Consider the following 16,928-nt stretch of genomic DNA (forward strand, 5'->3'; position numbering starts at 1 on the left):
CAAACGCCAAATACAACTTAGAAGGTCAATAGGAAAAGTCTGTGACCACAGTGAGAGAGAAGCTTGGTCCCAACCCCAGTCCCAGCGCAGCCCTGGGGCAGCAGCTACTTCCAAAGCTTTAGGCCCACAGACTGAGGGAGAATTGAGTGGCTGATCACAGGGGGATTGCAGGGATCTCTTTGCTGGTGCTGAGGCAGGATTCTCTTGCTTTGCCTGTGTTTAGATCTAGGTGACAGTTCTAGGTGGTGATCCTGGGGCGAGGAGGAGTGCTGGCCTGGTGGAGCTTTCAGTAGTGGTGGAGAGGAAATCCTCCTCACAGTTCCAAGGCAGAAAAGAGTGCTTGTGGTCACTCATAGACCAGAGCACAGGCCAGGAAAGGAGTAAATGCCTCGCCCTTGATCTTGAAGAACTGAAAATTTACAGGTCCCTAGAAGTATCTCTGAAAATAGCTGCACAAAACCCCCGAAACTTGAGACAATATATTCTCCACACTGGAAGCAGACTCCTACCTTAACAAAGAGTTTATAACTCAAGTAATTAGCTGGGATCATGAGCAAATTGTGCAAAATAGTCAGACCATAGAATCTTTCTTTAGTAACAAAGAAGATCAAAACATACAACCGGAAGAAGACAACAAAGTCAAAACTCCTACATCCAAAGCCTCCAAGAAAAACATGAATCAATTCTGGGCTATGGAAGAGCTCAAAAAGGATTTTTTTTTTTGGTGAGGCAATCAGGGTTAAGTGATTTGCCCAGGGTCACACAGCTAGTAAGTGTCATGTGTCTGAGCCCAGATTTGAACTCAGGTCCTCCTGACTCCAAGGCTGGAGCTCTATCTACCACGCCACCTAGATGCCCTTCAAAAAGGATTTTGAGAAGCAAGTAAGAGAAGCAGAGGAAAAAGTGGGAAGAGAAATGAGAGTGATGTAAGAAAATCATGAAAAACAAGTCAACAGCTTGCTTAAAGGAGACCCCAAAAAAATACTGAAGAAAATAACACCTTAAAAAATAGCTTAACCCAAATGGCAAAAGAAGTCCAAAAAGTCAATGAGAAGAAGAATGCCTTCAAAAGCAGAATTGGCTAAATAGAAAAGGAAGTCCAAAAGCTCACTGAAGAAAATACTTCCTTAAAAATTAGAATGGAGCAAATGGAAGCTAATGACTTTATGAGAAATCAAGACATTGTAAAAATTAGCAAATGGAAGCTAATGACTATGAGAAATCAAGACATTGTAAAAAAAAAAATCAAGACATTCAAAAGAATGAAAAAATAGAAAACAATGTGAAATATCTCATTGGAAAAACAACTGACCTGGAAATAGATCCAGGAGAGATAATTTAAATATTATCAGACTATCTGAAAGCCATGATCAAAAAAAAAAAGAGCCTAGACATCATCTTTCAAGAAATTATCAAGGAAAACTGCCCTGATACTCTAGAACCAGAGGGTAAAATAGAAATTGAAAGAAATACCAATGATTTATGTGGGTTTATTTTATATCCCACAATTTTATTAAAGTCATTAATTGTTTCAAAAAGTTTTTTAGTTGATTCTCTAAGTATACCATCATCTGCAAAGAGGGATAGGTTTTGTTTTTTTCCTTATTGCCCATTCTTACTCTTTCTGTTTCTTTTTCTTATTGCTAAAGGTAACATTCTTAGTACAATATTGAATAATATTGGGAGTTGGGGCTAACTTGGGAATAACATCCCTTTCCTCAAAAGAGTGCCACTTTAGTTCACCTTTTCTATCAGCTGGAGATGAAACAATAAGAAGGATTTTTAACTTTTTAGAGTAATAATAATGAATACATGTTTCTGTATACCTCCTTCTAATACTTGGCTTCTTATCTCCGTTATCCCTATTTTCTGCATAATCTTTCAGCCTTCAACCTATTCGCTAATTATCAATTAAAGTGCTAGGAGAAATTGACAAAAAAAAAAAAAACTCTTATGTTACTAGCCACTCTCTAGGTCTCAGTTTCCTCATCTGTAAAATGAGGAGATTTATATGAGGAGATAATAACTATGGGTCCTTGCAGTTCTAAAATTGTATAACCCTGTGAAATAGGCACTCACATTGCTAATGCTAGATAAACATCAGTGTTTCAGAGAGACAACTTTTTGAAAACATTTCATAAGAAACAGTCTTTACAAAATATAGACTGTTAGAAATCAATTGAATTCAGGTCAAGGTGTTGTACATGCACACAAGAGTCCAAAGAAAGCTTTTCAAGAAGCTTAAAAAAAAAAAACACAAGCTTGCATTTTCCTACATTCAGGACATCTTTTCAGAATTTGAACCTAGAACTAGAAAAAAATAGTATGGCTAGCTAATTTACAAGCCAAGATTAATGATCATTCTTTGTGAGTAATGCTGTGGTATGTAAATCAGAACTACAGCAAAAAGAAAATGAGAGTTACTCTTTTATTTTTGCAATTTGAAGCAAAGGGTGCTCATATAATGAAAGCCTCTGGAACAATGCAAATTGTTCATTTAAAATGTTTCAAAGGGCTATTCACTGCATTTCCATTAAGAAAATCAAACTGCTGTTACCTAATAATGTTAAAAGACCTTTGCCGGAAACCAAAGGATGGCTGCTTTTATGCTTGCTTCAGTTTTTGAAAACCAGCTGATCTTGTTTTGTGCAGGTGTGCTTTTGCTGAGTAAGTCTTTGCTTCCACCATCAAGGGGACAAAATAGAATGTGCTTTATTGTGCAAAAAAAAAAAAAAAAGGTAAAAACAACCAAACCAAAGAAATACTCTTTTCCTCCATCAGCATGTACCAACTAAAAATTCTCATTTAATCACTTTAGGAGACTTTTTTTTTCACACTCCCAAATCTAGTAGCAATTATATTGTGTCAATGTAAAAATGACTCAACATTTATATACAATAGCATTCTATGAAACCAATCTTTTGTAACTATTATTAAAAAATCAGGAACCAATTCCATGTTTCAGAAGCAATCTACAGAAATTATATAGGAAAGTAGCATATAAAGAATGGTAAAATATATATATCTATATATGTATATACATATATATACATATATATGCATATATATACATACATACATACATATATAGATATAGATATATATATACAGTTTAGAGATGAAGCACAGCTTTGTACTTTTAGGGGATAGCATAAGAAAAAAAATAAAAAATTTAATTTTAAAAGGAAGGTTAGCTTTTAAATTTCTACTACTGTAAAGAATTCTCCAAAGAATTTTTTATGAAAGACAATGTACATGAGTGTTATTGAATTTTACTATGGTAAATTGTCCCACCTGTGGTCTAGGGAGGGGGTTGGTTCAGGAGCCTGGATCATATAGGTCATTACAGGCAATAGGCAAACCACTCTAACATCTTTGTCAAGTACTTTTCCCAAATTGGGTCTAAATATTAAATACTAAATCACTAATTATGTAGCAGCTAATAACAGTATGATCTTCAGCATAGGAAATATGTCCCTAATAAAATACTATGGTCATGAACAACCTTCCCCTTCATTCCAAATTGTGTATCTCTTTTTCTCCTCCTTTCAACCAGTCTTTCCATCAGCCCTCAAACAACAGAGAAGGTGGGTCCCTAAAGTTGTCTTGCTGAACTAGGAAATGGCATAAAAGCCAAAAATAAAATTCTAAGTTGTACGGACCAGTCAAGCACTATTAAACATTGCTTATAACCCACTGTTATACACTTCAGAAAGTAAGTATTATCCATGTCAAATGTTCTCTGTACTTTTATTTGACATCATCTTTCTCACTGTCCTTGTACTGCCAAGAGTATTATTGTTCATCCTTTGTACTTGAAGAGGACCAAAATGGTATCATGATGTTGGGATCAAAGTACAGTGTGTTTGACTGTGGCTATTCAGCCCAATACAAGCTCAGAAGGCTCTACCACAGGTCAGGCATAGACAGTCGGTTTGAACATTTGGGATGGATATGTCTCTAGATTTGATCACTTCATGCTTCCTTTGTGCTATTATAATTCTTGTTTGCTCATAGAGCACAGTGCCTTCTTTGATGTGGGCATGCCATGCTGAGTGGTCCTGTGCCAGCATCTTCCATGTCTCACAAATTGACTCTAAAGTCCTCAGAGAGACCTTGAGACTATCCTTGCACTGATTCTTCTGACCTCCATGTGAGTGCTTGCCTTATGAGTGTTCTCTGTAAAATAATCTTTTAGGTAAACATTATGTTTGGCATTTGGGCTGTGTGTAGCCCATCGGAGTTGTGCTCTCTGCAGTAGAGTTTGAATGCTTGGCAGTTCAGCTAAAGAAAGGACCTCAGTATCCAGTAACTTATCCTGCCAGGTAATCTTCAGAATCTTCCTAAGACAATTCAAACAGAAACGGTTTAATTTTCTGGCATGGCTCTAGTAGATTGCCCAGGTTTCACAGGCATACAACAATGAAGTCACCACAACGGCTCTGCAGACCTTCAGTTTGGTGTATAGTCTAATACCTCTTCAAACACCTAGGGCAACTAGGTGGTGCAGTGGATAGAGTGCCAGGCCTGGAGTCAAGAAGACTCCTCTTCCCGACTTCAATTCTAGCCTTAGACACTTACTAGCTGTGTAACCCTGGGGAAGTCACTTAACCCTGTTTGCCTCAGTTTTCTCATCTGTAAAATGGGGTGGAGAAGGAAATTGCAAAACAATCTAATATCTCTGCCAAAAAAAAAACAAAAAAACCTCCAAATGGAGTCACAAAGGGTTGGCAATGACTGAAGAACAACAACTAATACCTCTTCTTTCCCATCCTTTCTTTTGGAGCCTCCCAAATGTTGAGCTAGCTTTGGCAATGTATGCTGTGCAAAAGTTCACTTACCTTGGCAGCATACTTTCCAGGGATGTACAGATGATGAGTTGATGTCAATAGTATTGAGCATTGACAGAACAGTCAAGTAGGTAATTTTTGTTGTAAGTATCCCTTGTCTTCCCTTTCTGTACCTTTCCCATATTCTCCCTATACAATGCTCAATTCCTCCTTGCACCTAGTAAGTATTTTTAAAATGCTTTTGAATTGAATTGATTAGTAGATCAGGTTAAAGAGCTCACATTTATCTTATCCTAGAAGCACTACGAAGCCACTGAAGCATTTTAAGCAGGAATGTGACAGTCAACCCATTACATTAGGAACATTTGTTGCCATCTGTAGAAAAACTCAGAATCATAGAATTACAGATTTGGAAGGCACCTAGAGGGCTACCTAACTCACCCCATTTCTGAAGCAAGAATCATTTAACAACTTCATCATCAGTTGGTCATGCAGACAGCATATTTAACAGGCAAGATTTGAGCTAAGGTCTTTCTGAAGAAGAGGCTGATGCTTTATCCCCTGTACTGTGCTGTTGTTCATCTTTATTTTCTTATACAAGCTGAAATCTGTAATTTTCATCTATTGTTAATGGGAAGTATTCCAGTGGCTAGCTGAGCACCTGAGATCACAGGGGCTGGCAACCTGTAGTAAACCCATTCTCTGTTCCTTTATCTGCCCTCTCAATTGCCTTGTGTTTGTTCATTGATCTAAGATGGCTTGGCTTCTCAATAGGGGAAGTAAGGCCTTTCACCTACTAGCTCTTCACCCCCACATGGCTACTCCAAGGAAAATTGCTATTTGTAGAATTGCTAACCATAAAAGTGGTTATGGGATCAAGGTCTAGGGTTTTCCCCAGCAAAGAAAAAAAAATTTGAATTTAAATAAAAAATTTGAAAGAAAATTTTAAAATTCACAAATATGAATCAGATATGGAGCAGGGAGTTTATTCCCATGAAGAGAAGGGAAGGCTAAGCAATAAGGAATGATAGCATGATTACAACAGAATCTAGTGCGTTATCACTATTAGAATAATCAATTGAGTGGCTAATATTTGTTACAATAGGCCTTCTTACAACACAGTGTTTGCAAACCTGGTAATTGGCTACTTTACATTTCACCTCTGCACTGGGATTGTCCAATTTATTAGCCAAGCAAGATCCAAATGGGATCTACTTTTCTGGAAAACTCCCTTTCTAATGTCAATGATTTTTCTCATCTAAAACCTGATTCTGCTACTGATACTGAAACCACAACCACTTTAGCAGACATTGTCTTATCACCACTGCTTACAGGCCTTCCATGTGTTATGGACAGCAAAGATATCTTTGCATGCTTAAGTATCTATGTGATACTGTGTGGACAGAGGTTATCTGCAACTTGATGGGCAGAGAGGGGGGTTGAGCAAAGACCATTTACATTAAGCTTCAATCAGACTCCAATTTCTACACACTTGCTTGTTCTGCCTTCTAGATCCAAGCAAAGCCCTCTTGTTAGTCCCCTCTCTCATAACTATCCACCTCTTTATCCACTAGATTCTTGTTGATGACCTATAAACATTTCCAGCTCTCCTTTGTCCAAAAAAAACAAAAACAAAAACAAAAACCAAATCCATTCATTTTTTCGTGCCAGCCCCTCAAGTGGCCATACTTTTTCATTTCTCCTTTTCATGTCCAAACCTTGGAAAACCTGTCCTCATTCATTGCCTTCTCTTATTTACCTCACCCCCTCCCAATTCTCTTCACAAACTCTCATGGATCTGATCCCACTAGTCAATCAAAACTATTCTCTTCTAGATTTCCTAACTTCCAAATATAATGGCCTTTCTATAGTATTCATTCTTTTAGTCCATCTGCACCTTTTGAACTCTTTGACTGCACCCTCTTCCTAGATGCTTTCTCATTCCTGGATGAAAATGGCACTGATTCTTCTGATTCTCTTGCTATCTGACCTTTTCTTCTCAATTTTTCATCTATACCATCCTCCATGCCCTACCCACTGTGAGTGGGTAGTACATCCAAGGTTCAGTCCTAGGCCTTCTTTTTTATTCTCGGCACTCTCAGTAATTTCAGCTTCTCTGGAATCAATTATTATCTCCAAGCAGATGACTTCCATATTAACATATTTGGTGCTCATCTCTCTCCTAATTATATTATTTTTAAAATGGGTTGCCTTGGGAAATATTCAAACAGAAGTTGGATGACCATTTGTGATGTTTTTGTTCAAGGTCAGGTTAGACTAGATAAACCCAGTTCTGGGTTTCAATGATTCTGTAACATTTGACAAAGAAGAGAAGAATGATAGGATAATTAATTGATGCTAATATCATGACAATAGAAAGAAGACAATTTTAAGGAGGCATTTTAGAGTGTCAAGTACCAAAGGGTTCCAGGATCATGAGGATTGAAAAAAGGCCACTGGATATCACCTTTTATTTACATTTTATTTATCTAAAAACTGGTACCATTCTAGAGAGTTTAAAGTGGTGCTATGGAAAGGAAGGAATGGAAACTTTGAATACTTATCAGCAAAACACTTCTGGAAGAGTTAAAGCATCTCCTGGCTAAACTTGTGCTTGTAGAGTTCCTATTTTTCTGTTATACCAATTTTTCTTTCCATAATAATAACAATGTTCTGCAAGTTTCTAAATAAAGACTAGATGCTTAAGAACTGTCTTAATTGGAATGTTCCACGAGAAATTAAAACCTGAAGATGTGCTATTTCAAAAAACATGGGAAAGGGTAAAACACAGGCTAAAGTATTTCAGGACTAGAAATATTGTTAAAAAAAAAATGAGAAAATCTAATAGAAGGCATAGGATAGCAACTAGTGGGGGGGATTAATCTTGCTGGATAAAAGAAGTAACAGAACAACTAAGCAAAATAATTATATAGCTTAATAGTGATAATGTTTTTTTATTCTAGAATTGACCAAAAATAAAGATGAAACTGAGGGAAAAAATGATAAACTGCAAAATTATGTCATATCATAATTAAATACTTAAATTAGGCACATTTTTTGTGTCTATAACACACTTCTGCTCTTAGTTCTACCCTCTGGGGTCAAACAAAAAATGTAATTCTTCTTTCCATGATAACCGTTGAAAAAATTAACAAACGTGATGCCCCTTCCCTCACATCCCAATGTCTTCTCCAGGCTCAATATCCTCAGTTCCTTCAATTGAGTCTTACAAAGAATAGTATGTAACTCTTTCAGCATTCTGGTCCCTCTCCTCTAGATGCTCTCTTTGTCAATATCCTTTATAAAACGTAGCAATCAGTACTGAACATAGCTTAGCTATGGTCTGACCAAGGCAGAACATTGAATTCCAGTTCATCGAAGGATCCAGAAGCTGGTGTGGCTACTCCTTCTGATACAGATAACAGTCCATTCATACCTTCCATATTGAATTAAGCTATTGTGGTGGAGGGTTTTCTCTGTTTCTTTTAATATTTCATCAATGTTATATAGATACAATCAAATTACTCATTTATTTTCTCTTTGCTCTTAATATATGACCAGTAAACTTCCTTTTCCAGTAACATCCACCTTGATGATTGCTTTTACATGAATTCTTACATAGAAATCATCATTGATAATATGCTGAAGCTTGCCACCCATTTTTTTACTGTCTTGAAGTAAAACTGCAATTTTGATTCTTCTAAAATTATTGAATACCATGATTTACAGAATTATATCACATGGAGAATATTGGTGTCTTAAAAAAAAAAACTTTGTTGAGGAGAATCTTGGGATCATTGAAAGCTTCGCAAAAGTGATCTAAATGTGACCCAACTTGATATCCTGCTATTCAATTTTAATTCCAGATCATTGTCTATTTGCAATACCTGTTCCCCCACCCTTCTCTCTCTGAATGTATACACATGTGTATATAAATATATACATATAGAGGCACGTGTGCTCATGTATAGCTATGTGTATGTATATATACACATCTATGTATTAACACATATGTATCCACACACATGTATGTGTATAAATGTAACTGTAAATAACAATCTGGTCAAAATGTATTCCTCATTCACTTGATTTTTCCTGTGTAGATTACTAGGATTATTTCTTTTGAGTACTTAGGGGTCTCGTTGAGGTCCTGGAGTGTTCAAGGATTTAATGCAATAATTCTAGTGTTATGTAGAAACAGGATTACTATCTACAGCATTCTTCCCTAGGCTTTCTTTTAGGGTTTCCATGTGACATGTTCCATGACAAGGACAAACCTATTCAATGGGAATAAGTCTCCTTATATTATGCCTTACTTGGTATTGATAATCAGAGGACTATTGAACAATGTTGCCTCTCTGGTCTTATATCAAGGAATCTTCCCATATGATATAAATGGAAAGTACCATTAAGGATGTTTTGCTGTACTAATTTAGCAAGATCTTGTGTTCTCTATACTTCGCAATCACTTGCTTGACTGTGAATATCTGCTTTAGAGAATTGTCTGTGAAAGCTTACCTCTCCCCTTCTCATATATTCATTAAAAATACCATTTATGTATGTGTATATATATATATATATATGCATAGGCCATTCTCATAAAGATTTTATTGAGATGATAAAGTAGACATAAGCCAAGAGTTACAACTTTTTCTTAGTTGCTCTTTTTGGGGTAACTATACTGTTACTGCTTATATCTATTCTTTTTTAATCTTCCTTTCTTTGTGATATCTTGAAAAGTGAATTCTGAGTGCCTTTAAAATTGTATAAACTCTATACACATGAGGTCAGGTTTAGATGTTTTTCCAAAGCTCATTTTCTTGAGTAAAATTTCTACTTTCTCATATAATACATTCGTATAAAAAAGATACTGAGGTAATGGACTTTAAATGTGGTAGTTCCAGTCATAGATGATGAGAACAGATTACAATTCTGACAGATCTGTTCCATTTCACAGCTGACTGTCCTTCTCCCCCTGGTTTCATCTATAATTGCAAAGCAACAAGATGGAGAGGAATGAACAGTGAATGCGAAGTTAAAGGATTTATGTAACTGGATAAATCACCTAAATTCTCTGGAAATTATCATCTGTAAAATGAAGGAGTTAATGCAGAACATTTCCAAGGTCCCTTCTATCTCTAAATCTTATTTTCTTGGAATGACCAGATTTAGTTAAGTCTCATGCCAAGCTTTCTATTTTCCCTTCCACTAATTTTGTTTTTGCTCTTTCCTGAGGTAGTGTTGTTTGTAATCCTTCATTATCTTCTCTATATAAGCTTTCCACCCCCTAAAGGGGCTGTCTTTTCTTGGCAAGAAGCTTAAATTTGGTGGGGGGAGACTAATTTGGCTACGGTATTTTTTGGCCAGCTCTTCATAATAATTGTTTAATATAAAACTTTCCTGAGAAATAGAAATTATTCATCCAATCCAATTCAAACAAGTATTCATTAAACAACTACTACATGCAAAATACTCTACTAGGTGATAGACATACAAAGGAAAAACAAAAGCAGTCTGTGTATATGACATATAGCAATTTCCTTATTTGAATTCAAATTCCTCATTTAAATGATTTTATTAATAAATAATATTCACCTGATATATCATGTTCTTGATAAAAACTCATCAACTATTACAGGTCATGCCTTCCCTCTCTAAGAGCTCACAAAACCTTTTTAAAATGTGTTCTAGAATTTCTCAAGCATAAAAATCAAGATTAACACTCTTTTGTTGATGTAACTCTCTTTTTCTGAAAATCACAACATTTGCCTTTTTCCAGGCAAGAACAAACTTTGAGCCTGTTCTGCCAGATCTTTCTTTTAGTGACAGTATATCAGCATTCACAACTGCCACTTTCCTTAGTACCTAAGGAAATAGGTGGTCCAGGCCTGGTGAATCAAAGTCTTTGAGGGCAATGGGATCCTATCTGATCATAGTCTCACTTATTTTGGTTTTCCATGCCCTCTTGAATTCTCTCATGCTGTCTTCCCAGTCCAAAGATCAGTCTCCTTGGAAGATTTTTTTTTCTTTTTCTCTCTCCATTAATTCTCATTCAAATGTTATCTTGGATTCACAGATTTCTCTATAGGAACATAACTTCTCACTATACGACGCTACTCCATTTCCCCCACATAGCAGATACTTAATGCTTTGTTAACTTGATCTCACCATCTGTCCCAGAATGAAAGAGCAAGGAAGACCTTGAAATGAGGGTGGTTAATCTGTGAAATGAAAGTTTTTGTTAAACAACAGGAATAGATGGAGACTAGATTAAATTTAGGAATTTAGTCAGTCATTAAACATTTATTACATGCCTACTATACGTCAGGCATTGTACTAAGTGCTGGATATATAAGGAGAGGTAAAAGAGAGCTTCCGACCTCAGGAAGTTCACAATCTAATACAAATAAGCTATATACAGTATAAATTGGAGGTAATCAACAGAGGAAAGGCACTAGAATTAAGGAGAATTAGGAAAAGCTTCCTGTATAAGGTGAGATTCTAGCTACAAATTGAAGGAAGCCAAGGGAGTCAGGAGGAAGAGCATTCCAGGCATAGGGGACATCCAGAGCCACGAGATGGAGGATCTTATTCAAAGGAACAGCAGGAAAGCCAGTGTCACTGGATGGAAAAGTACATGGTGGAGGGTGAGCTATAAGAACACTGCAAAGGTGGGGAAGGGGAACATTTTATGGAGGACTCTGAATGTCAAACATAGCATTGATCCTGACAGTGATAGGGAGCCACTGCAGTTTATTGAGCAGGAAAGTAACATGATCAGACCTGTCCTTCAAGATCACTTTGGCAGCTGAGAGGAGGACTAACTGAAGTGGGGAGAAATTTGTAATAAATCACTAAGAAAAAGAAACAAAAAAGCAGGAAAACAACATTATGATACATCAGCAACAAGAATCAACTGGACCAGGAAATTAGTAACATGTATACTTGCATTAACCTAACTATATTTACGTGAATACCCATATATATGCTTATGCACGTGAAGTGGTGATTTAATTAGTATAGGTGTTGTCCAGAATTATGATTGCAATTCTTTCTGTTTTATTCAGCTGAATGCTGATCCAGCCTCTCATTTTACTTCTACATGAATCTTTGTTTTTCATGCAAGTTGATTTTTGTTTTCTTATTTATAAGCCTATTCAATGTTATGAGCAAGACCAGTCCATCCACATGTAAGATTATATTTGTTAAGCCTGTTTTTCTATGCCTTCAGGTTCTTTCCTCTGGGTTTTCATGACTTTACTTATCTCTTAGTTCTCCCCCCTGCATCTCTGGCCACTCCTCAGTCTTCTTCTCTGAATCTTTATCCATGTCATGTCCACTAAGTATGGACGTCCCCCTAAGCTCTACTCTTTGCTATCTTCCTTCTATAGTTGTTCATTTGGTGATCTCAAGAAGAGCTCCCACAAATTCGATTATCTCTATACAGATGATTTCTAGACCTATAATATATATATATGGCTCTCTTACCTGTGCCACAGCATCACAACACAAACTGTCTATTAACATTTATTTCAAACTGGATGTTCTATAGCTAATTAAATGTCAGTATGTCCAATACTGAACTCTTATTTCCACTCTCCCATCCCCATTCCAAACCTGCCCCCTTTCTGAATTTCCCTATTACTGTGGAGGGCATAATCATATTCCTTGTGACCTAAGTTAATCTTAAAATCCTATTCTTGTTCTTAAAATCCTAATGCTAACCCAAAAAATTCAATAAATAAGTATAAGACATGACTTTAAAGCAGGTCACATTAAAAAACATCAAAAAACAAACAAATACCTGGGAATTTAATAGACTTCATATTAAATATGATAAGACAAAAGTGTAACACGATGTCCAAAGAACGCATTAACAGAATTGTATTTTCCAGAACAAATGCATTTCTGGACACCACATTTTTAGGAATGACCTTGTAAAGGATGAGTGTAACTCAGGCCAATACCGTCAATTTAAGTTCACTATTGAAATGAAATGAGAGATTCACACCAGTCATCAGGTAACAAAAGGTTTATTTAATCATAGCATAGAAAAGATATTCAACAGGCTTACTTCAGCACTTGGGTAGACCTCCTTATGGAAACAATGAACACTGGTCTGTAGGGCCAGAAGCTGCGAGACACAGCTTGAGCCAATTAAGTCCCAGGTTTAACCGTTGCTTTACAGTGAAAAACTTACCTTAACTTGCATGGGAGAAGAGCTTGGGGTATTGCTCTCACTACAAACATAGACAAGCTAGAACATATTCAAAAAGCAGAGAACAAAACAATGAGGGGACTAGAAACTTTCATTTAAGAAAAATTTTAAGAAACTACTTATTTAGGTCAGAGTACAAACAACTTGGGGCAGAAGGAACAGAGGAGTATCTAAAGTATCAAAGTAAATCTAATGACCTAAATATTTAGACTTATTTTAACATCGAAATGAGATTTAATGAAAAGCGCAGACGATGTGAGAAGAGCTAGCCCTGACACTTATTAACTATGGGCAAGTCATTTACTTATTCCAACAGAATATAAATTCCTTGACAGCAAGAATTATCTTACTTCTGTCCTTGTATTCCCAGGATCTAGCATAGCTCCTGGCACAAAAGAGGTACCTGACAAGTGACTGTTGACTGAGTGGTTTCCTCATCTGTAAAATGGGAATAATGCATGAATGCACCATCTATTTCACAAGGTTGTAATTAAGAGAAGATATTGTTAACCCTTAAAAACTACTGAAAATGCAAGTTGTTACTCTTATTCTTTCTCCAGAGGCCAAAATTTGTACCAAGAGGTAGAAGTTACAGAGCCAGATTTGGCCTTCACAAAAGGAAAAACTTCCTAACACTTAAAACTACCCAGAAAGATAATGCATTGCCCCAGGAGATGAATCCCTATTACTGCAGGTCTTCAATCTTTAAGGCTAGATGACCACCTCAAAATGCCATAGAAGAGACTCATCCTTGAGGTATATGGGTTAAACTAAATGACTTCTATCCAGGATTTTATTAATTTGTAACAGCGTAAGTGACTTAGGAAGAGATGCAACAAGATTATTTTCATAAATTCTCTTAAAGAAAAGCACAGTCCACCAGATTAACCACGGAGTAGAATGTTAAATTTGTTAATTAGAATTAGCTAGCAAAATCCCTCTTTTTTTCTGTTTTCCATCTTTTCTCCTGAGAAATCAGAAGGCTTCAAGAGTAAAGGGATTATAAAAGTTGAAGTAATGAAGCTCCATTTTATTTTCCTTTTTTTCCTGGGAGGGAGTTTTTGGGTTTAGAGTGTCACTGCATAGTTCTTTCCTTTTGTTAGGGAAGACTGTTACAGTAGAAAGAGCCCGGGAGTCTGAAGGCCTCAGTCCAAATCTTGCTTTGGACATTTATTATTGCCTGTGTGACCTTAGGTACATAACTTAATCTGTTTCGGCTTTAGATTCCAAATCTATAAAACAAAGGAATTGGAATATATGGCCTCTGAGTACCCCTCACAGTTCTACATCTGTAATCCTATGATCTCAGCTACCCTTAAAAAACTTTGAGACACTCTCTTTTCCTGATCAGAAATTCCTATAGGCACAAACTTTCCTTCGTTAAGAATGGTCCATTGGGGGAAGCTAGGTGGCACAGCGTGTAGAGCACTGGCCCTGGAGTCAGGAGGACCTGAGTTCAAATCCAGCCTCAGATCAGACACTTGCCATTTACTAGCTATGTGACCCTGGGCAAGTCACTGAACCCCAACTGCCTCACAAAAAAAAAAAAAAAAGAAAAAAGAATGGTCCATTGGAACTCCAGGAAAAGTTTCTATCCAATTCTTTTGGATCCTCTCCCTGAAAACTGCTTTTTCTCAGTTACATATTTTCCATTTCATGTTCCAGTCTCATTCTTTCTGTAGCACATAACTTGTGTGAATGTGCTATATGACACATTTTGGGATTTATTAGAATTAAGCTCCCAGTAAAAAGTAATTCTCTGGTTAAATGAATTTATTCCATTTTTTTTTAAATGAACAAAGATTTAGATAAATGTCTTTGGGTTAAAATTTCACAAAATAATCAATATATATATATGTATAGATTTTGATTCTATTTGTTTAATAAACACACAATGTGGTTTGAAGAAGTTTCTGCATATTTGAATTACAAATTTGTGTAGAATTTGCTAAGGTATATTACTTACACTATTCTAAGTTAATGAAACTTTTGGAAGGTACACAGTCAAAACAAGTCCACAGATGGAAGTACATAAGGAATCTCAAATTTTACTACAGGAGACACAATCACTGCTACAATCACAAGCAGAAAATACAGCAATTTTAACACTGAAAAATAAAGTATGTTCACATTCAAACATGCCCTGGACTTATACTATCTCTACCAACTATTTAAGCTGGGTACTCTTAGGAGTTAATCCACCATAGGATTCAGAGGCAGAAAGGACATTATCTATCACCTACCTCAATCACCACCTTTTACCACTGATTATGCTTAGAGAAGTTATGATTTAACCAAGGCCAATAAATAAGAGCTAGATTTTCAATCCCTTTCTTCTGACCCCAAATTATTACTCTCTTCTCTCATTACTTCAGTATACTGTATTAAGTCACAGCATCCTAGAACTCATTTCTAATCTGTTGATTTTGCAAAACTCTTCATTTGTTCTACATCTGGAATTAACAATTGTTCAGGTATTTTTTCCAAGACTATTGTTTTAGTACATCCAAGGAAAATGTGTTTAATCTCAGAATACTCTTAATGCTCTATTAATGAGAAAAACAGCTAAAAAAAGAATATAAAGAAATGTCCAAGTGAAAGCACCATCTGCCAGGATTTATATAATGTTCTCCAAATCTCAAATGATACACCTTTAAAAAACACTGGTGTCTTTAGGTGCAAACTTCTTTGTGCCCAGAGACCACAGAAGCTCAAAATTGGTAGAGATCCTGGAAGGCCAGTTACTGTAACACATACATGAAAAGTTAACTCCCTCTAAAGCATTCCCATCCTGCTAGGTATATATATCCACAGAGGTCAAAGACAGAAAACTCCCATATACACCAAAACATTCACAGTAGCACTTTTTTGGTGGTAGTTAGCAACTGGAAAAAGCATATAACCACCTTTTGTAGAGTGACTAAACTGTGATTTATGAATGCAATATTACTGCGCCATAAGAAATGATGAATTCAGAGGTGCATGGGGAAGAGTTATACACTGAGAGAGTAAGAAGAATCAGGAAAACAATAGACTCACAAACTGACTACAACGTAAATGAAATGGAAAAAAGAAAGCAAAATTGAATCAATTATGACCAAGCTTGGCTCCAGAGAACTGATGAGAAAATATACTCCCCTTCCTTCTTTTGGAGGTGGGAGTCTGAGTACATTACAGTGAATATACTGTCAGATATCAGCTGATATACTATTTACGTTTACCAGACTGTTTTTTCTTTTGCTTATTCTCTGTCACTAGGTATGGGAAGGGGAAGGAGGAAGGATATATTCAGAAATAAGCGATAGAAAAACATATGTTACAATTTGTAAAAACACCTCTTAGTCACCACTTGAAGACCTTCATTGACAAGGAATCATACTTGCTGAGGTAACCCAATCTTCTTTTGGACAGCTCTTTTAGGAAGTTCTGCTACTTATCACTGTTTCTAGTTCTACACTCAGAAGCCAAGTAGATAACTAATTCCCTTCTACTTAACTGTCTTTCAAACATTTGTTAAGAGCATTCATGTTTCCCTATTATCTTTTCTTTTTCTGGCTAAATATTCCCACTTCTCTAAACTAATCATATGACATTTTCTCAAGTCAATGTCCTTCCTACAATGTGGTATCCAAAACTGAATACAGTTCTCCAGATGTGGCCTGACCAGGGCAGAATACTTTGAAAAAATATGCTTGGTAGAGCTATCTCAGCACTTCACTTAAAACCTGATTGTGTCAGCAATATATTTCTCTTCTATGAAAAGGAATAGTACTGAGACTCCATCCTAGATTTTATATAACCTAGTTGTTCCTGGTTTGGATCAATCCAGATATATAACACTGCAATATCTATTTGTATCAGTATATGGAATGCTCATAGCTGTCATTCTTTATGATTCCACATTATGACTACCAATCAAA

This window comes from Vombatus ursinus, unplaced genomic scaffold (assembly GCF_900497805.2).
Source record: "Vombatus ursinus unplaced genomic scaffold, bare-nosed wombat genome assembly UNPS02014772.1, whole genome shotgun sequence".
NCBI classification, from domain to species: Eukaryota; Metazoa; Chordata; class Mammalia; order Diprotodontia; family Vombatidae; genus Vombatus; species Vombatus ursinus.